Source organism: Apaloderma vittatum, unplaced genomic scaffold (genome assembly GCF_000703405.1).
Source record: "Apaloderma vittatum isolate BGI_N311 unplaced genomic scaffold, ASM70340v1 scaffold34788, whole genome shotgun sequence".
In the NCBI taxonomy this organism is placed as follows: domain Eukaryota; kingdom Metazoa; phylum Chordata; class Aves; order Trogoniformes; family Trogonidae; genus Apaloderma; species Apaloderma vittatum.
The window spans coordinates 33361-39382 of NW_009730828.1; positions in this window are offsets into that span (position 1 = coordinate 33361).

The following is a 6022-nucleotide window of genomic DNA, read 5'->3' on the forward strand; positions in this document are numbered from 1 at the left end:
CCACAGCTGTGGGCGCTGCACTTTATCCGTACTCTTTGGGTGACGTCAGCCAGTCCCTCGGCTTCTCCACCCACAGAGGGGAGTATCAGACTCAGACAAATAAAGCCTGCGTGCTGGGAAGTTTACAGCAAATGCTTCAGCTTTATCTTCTGCTTCAGCTCCCCTCAGCCTGACAGTCAGTCAGCTTCAGGGCGCAGCGTCCTTCTCATTTCTTAAAGCAATTCCCTTACTCAATTGATATCATGCAAGTTACATTGCTGGAGCTTGTTTCAGCTATTCAGTGCAGTGCTCTGGCTTTGTACATGAATCCGTTCCATCTAAACAGAAATACAGACAAGGAGATTTCCCTCTCATGCTCTTGTTTTATATCTTGTCTTATTTGTAATGTAATAGTTTACTGCACTAAAAAGTCCTTCCCAGCCCTTCAGATGAGTTTTTCAGCTATAGTCACTTGAGACCATGGCATACCCTAACTCTAATGGCTTGAAAAATTTGATGTCATGCATGTTTCTCACATTGAGGAAGAGAAATGCAGTATTAGTTGATGATGTCTCTTCTCATAGTAGAAATCACAGGGGTTTTTTTTAAGGTAGTCACTGATATCTTCTGTTGGTTGTTGCTATTACTGAGTAAATACTTTGCCTTCTTTTTAGTTTTATTGCATCAGCTTGATTGGCTTTATTTTGGCTTCATATCCCTTATATTTCGTTCAAAAAGAGATGGAGAATTTTTCAGTGATGGTGTACCTGTTCACTCACTTTATCATGGTGTTAAAGACTTCTGTTTATATGGGATATTAGCAAACTTAATATGTACATGAGTAATGTTCTTTGAGCATCTCTTTGACCAAAGTTTGGCCTGTTCTAGGACAGTATCTTCATCTCTAATAAGGTGATGTGGTGTGATTATTTTTTTTTTTCTTAATTTAGTTTTTCTTCTACTCCCCTCAAATGAGTCAGCAAGTCAGTGAGAGCTTGGAAAGAATTAAAAATGATTTGGTGTAATAACAGCACACAGTTTTTCTATCTTCGAAGTTTCTGATTTTTTTGTGTGTGTTTTGTGGTTTTCTGGTGATGTTTTGTGTGCAACTTTTTTCTTTTCTTTTTTTTCGCTGATAACAGAGGATTTACCCACATTTGTTCGCTCTGGGAGCTTTCCTATCTAAGTAGCTGTAGCCTTCCTAGAATAGTCTCCAATAGACAAGAAAGAGCAGTAAGTGAGATAGAAGAATAAAATAATTTCTGATATAGGTAATTTGTTTAACTGTAGATTTTGGTATAAAATTGGCTTCCACCTCTGACTTACTGCATGTCCTTATCTGTGTCTGCTACTAGTGACTATGTAGTTAAAGACCTTCACAGTAAGATATTGTGAATTTTGGTGGTTGTGGGGTTTGGGGTCATTTTCAGTTTGTTTTCTTTTCTTTTCAATGCTATGAAGGTTAGCCTCAGAATTTTTTTTTTCTCGTGTTTGTCCTTTATTTGTGGCTTGCCAGTAGATAGCAGTCTTCATGTTTTTTATATCTATGTTCTTGTCCCAGCCTAATTAGAATAAAATAAATAGTAGTAACTCTTTCAAAGTAAACTATCAGAAAAAAATATCTCTATATCAAAGACCTTGCAATGTGACAGTTGTCATGAGGGATATGAAGGAAGATAGGCACATTTAAAGTAATAAAGCAAAGCGGGTGTTTAGGTCAGGAGCATCTGAATTTTGGTAGCTGAAATATTTTGTATGTTTTGAAGTTGAGGAAAAGCAGTCCTCTTGTCTCTTGTGAGGTGTATATTCTCTGATATGTTCTTACATGTTTCGAGGTTGATTCAATATATGCCTTCAATATATTGACACTCTGTGTGGTTCATCCTGCCACATTACGTTGTGTGTTCAAGATCAGAATTTACCACTGAGTAGTACTTCTGTTTCTTACCTTTCCCCTTCCTCCCAGATTATCTGTTCAAAGTGAAAACACTTTTGTGTTTGGTACCCTTTTTTTACCCCTCTTCCTAGTGAATCCCGCAGTACTTTGATTTGTAGCATATTAGATGTGTTAATTTAAAGAGGTCTTTCATGTGTAATTTGTGTTTTCTTTTTTCATTGAATAATGGTGATCTCAAATAGTGAATCCTTCAGTGCACTTCAGTAGAAAAGGACTCAGACATAAGACTTTCATTATCAGGTCAAAGCCATGATCAGGCTCTGAGTTTCCAGTGTCAGAAATTATACTTATTTGCTTGGGAGGTTTCTTCCAAATTCCTGTTAATTATTGATTTATTTCTTAACATGTGGATGCTTTTTTTTTTTCTTTAAAAATAAATTTAGAAATTGTATTTGGCAAAAATAATTTGGGATTGCTTAAGTGTCTGTAAAGTTATTCACATCTGCTCTACTGAGATCTGCTCATATGTCCTTTCTAATCTTGTTAGTTATGTGCCTTTGTCTAGGCAGGTGATTGCTCTTAATTTCAATGGATGTCATATGTGTATAGGAGACTGAGCTTTGGATCAAAGATTTTATTTAATTTTTCCTTCCTGATTTATTGGAAGGGGGACTTGCTCTCCAAGGTGCTGCTGTTCTGGACAGCAAACGCTAGGTCCTCTTTTATTTGTTTATTATCGGTTGAGATTTAAGTCTCTGTTACTTTATTATAATTCCACAAAAAAAGGAAAAAAATATTTGAAAGGCAATACTGAATTGATACTTGTGACTTGTTTCCTAGTTTCTTTTCAGTGACTGTTTTTAAGAAACTTTTTTATCTGTTTCCAGAGTATGTGTATATTTTTTGTTTCATCTCCCTTAAAGCACTTCTGCTTTTTCATACTAGACCAAAATGACACCTGAGCTGGATTGCAGCTAGAGTCTTTTATCCACTTAATAAAAGTATATTCCCTTCAGTGAAGTAAAGACTATTTTCTTTTCTTCTGTTTTTAAGGCATCTTGCATATAAAAATACTGTCTTGGGACAGACTTTGCTGGAAGTACTGAGCAGCTTCAAAATAAGGAAATCTTGAAATTAAAGATTCATTGTCTTAAAACAATATGAAACTGAGCAAGATGAGTTTTGTAAGATAATGATACTACAGATTTCAAACTAGATGCCTAGCTATAGCTTTCTTTGTTTATCATTTTAGCTTTTGTAATAGTTCTAGCTATGAAAGTGGATTTTTGTAAATACCTAGCAAAGTGACATTTTATTTTTCTTGTGCCATTGAAGCTTCCATATAAGGAAAGAATAAACTTTAATAGATTTTCTTGTTTTATTGTACTACAAGATCACTGGTATTATAACTTTTCTTACCTGCAAATACATGTCCCCTGGTTTTAATGGCTGTGCTATGAATTTACATATTTACTCAGACTCATAATACAGTCTTTTGGTTTGTAGTATGGCTAACTGTAATGTTCGAAGCAGGCTCTTGCTCTCTAGATTGGTATTTCATTTGATCTTTATGCCAAACGTAATCTTTCAACGCAATGCAATCTGAAAGAGTACAACCACTTTTTTCTTTTACAGATTCTTTTACGGAACCAGGGATGAGTAGGGGGAGCTGTGCTAACTTTCTTCATGTTGCTCAAGTTTTTGAGATTTGGGAGGTGAGGGTACAAATTAGGCATCAGAGCAGTAGCACGATGCACGAATTCATCGTTGCGTACCCTGCCACCTCATTAGCTTTGAACAATCAGCCTCCTGTGGTGTGGCATCATTTCCCCTGCCATTTGTGAAAGGCACGCTTCCCAGCTCACATCAGACTATTTTTTGGATACAAGTTTACCGGTTTTGTCTCTCAGTACTTCTCTGCCTTGATAGAAGAAAATGTTGTTCTCCTGACAATTTGGTAGACCAAGAGTTAAACAGTAAGTTATAAGCAAATACTTAAAACCAATTCATCCTTCAGTGCTCTGCTGCAGGATGCAGGATTAGAATAAACAAAGCAGGGGAAAGAAAAAAAACAAACCCACCTCTTCAGAGTGTGCATTTTAAGCCATAAACCTCTTGTCTTATTTGGGAGCTTATTCTCTGTCGTGATAACCGTACTGGACTAGACCACTGTTGTGTGAAGTTTTGACAGCAGCAGCCTAGGATACGAAATGGAGCTTGAAAATCACTTGCACATGTGGAACAGCATGTACTTAAACTGGCTCTCCAGAGGTGAAAGGACAGAGTATTCCCTACTGCACAGCCTGTTCTCTCTTTTAAAATGCATGGGTATATGGGAAATCTTCTTATAATAAATGTTACTTCTTTTATAACAATTTCCCAGAGCAACAAGATATGACTGTTTACATACAGTTTGAAGTTTTTCCTAACTGCACAGTCAGGGAGAAGGAATGGTTAATAACTTGGATCCTGGTGATTTTTTCTTACAGCTTTTGGTTGGTGGATGTCTGATAAATGAACAGTACCCTGAATTTTTCCTGGCAAAGGAGTAATCCTCTTTCCTTTTCTTAATTGGTATGACAAACAGCTCTGGTATTCTCCTGTACCTTACAAAGAGAGGAGGAGTGGGGCTCTGGTAGTGTATCCCTCTCCCAGGCATTAGAAATTCCCAGGCTGGAAACACGTGTGAGGTGGAGAAGGACATTCCCCCAACTCCTCCCCAACTGCTCCAGCTTCATAATTATTTTGAAACAGTGATTTGGGTCAACTGCCCTTTCATTTTAAACTTTTGATTATCCTTTTCACAGAGGTCTAGTACTTTGCCCTGCTCTTTAAGTTCTTGCAACTGATAAGCATCTTAAAATGTCTGTCTGCAGGCTCTGGAAGTCAGGAATGTCCTGTATAGATATTTTTTTGTTTGGTGTTCTTCCCATTAATCTTTCATGTGTGATAAATTTGTTCCAATAATACTGCAGAAACTGAACACTTAAATCTCACTTTCTCGAAGAAGCTTCCTCCTCAGCAAGTGAATAGTAGGTGTCTTAGAGTCTTTTAAAGACTACATTAAGGATCTAATCTAAATTAACAAGCAAATAAGTGGAAAGTAAATTGTTTACTGAAATGGTGTATTTCAGAACATTTCATAGACTTCTAAGCAAGCTGAAAGTAGAAACTGAATTTTTACTTTTTTCCCAAATGTTTAATTACAGATGTGCTTGTTCCCATTTGATTTTTCACCTTATTTGAAATTTGTGCCCTGATTTTTTTTTTTTCTTGTTTTCCTTTTAATTTTCAAAAAATGTAGAGAAGGAGTTTGGATCATGTATAAAATAATGACTAGTGGTTCAGAAAATCCAAAAAGCATATTGAATGGCATGGGATGTTCAAGTTACATTAAGACATTGAAGTGCTGAAAACTCTCGTCTAAACTTGTTTGCAAACTGACATATGCATGTGCTAGCTTGTTGTCCAAGCTGCTAAGACTGATTAGAGCATTGCTCACCTGAAGTGTTGCTTCATAGTATTTCTAGTATGTCATAGTATTTCTACTGTGCCTTTGCCTATTGTACAGAAGTTGGATATTACTGTGACTAGGGAAGACATTTGTCCTTTACTGGTTACTTTGTGAGATTGATATAATGCCAGCTCGTATTTTAATTATGATTCCTAGCCAAAAGGTAAATTGCAAAGCACTTCTCCAATTTTGTGCTTAATTACTTTTATGACAGTTGAATGTTTTCTGGGAGGATATGCTTCCCTGTTATATATGGAAAGGAAGGTAAATTGTAGAAATTCTGATGGAGAATCTAAAAGCTGCCTGTAAGGAAAGAGTTGTTTTTCTTTTCAGCTCATTCACTTGCCAGTGATTTTACTCCCTTTAGCTGCAGCCGAACATCACTTCCAAATTTGGCAATCCTTATTTGGTTTAAAGTTAAAGCCCATTTTGGCACTGGAAGCTGAATAATCTCATTCCAAAAGAGTACAATTGGAATGAAGTTAGCAAGGCTCTGTGACAGCAGATAAGTCCAGTATGCTTCGTAAATTAACATGCTGACACTCACATAACTCTTTAAACAAGGTAAGGTAGCTGTTAAACAACTCCGTGCTTGCCATTCGTTACTTGAACAAACAATGCACAGAAATTGT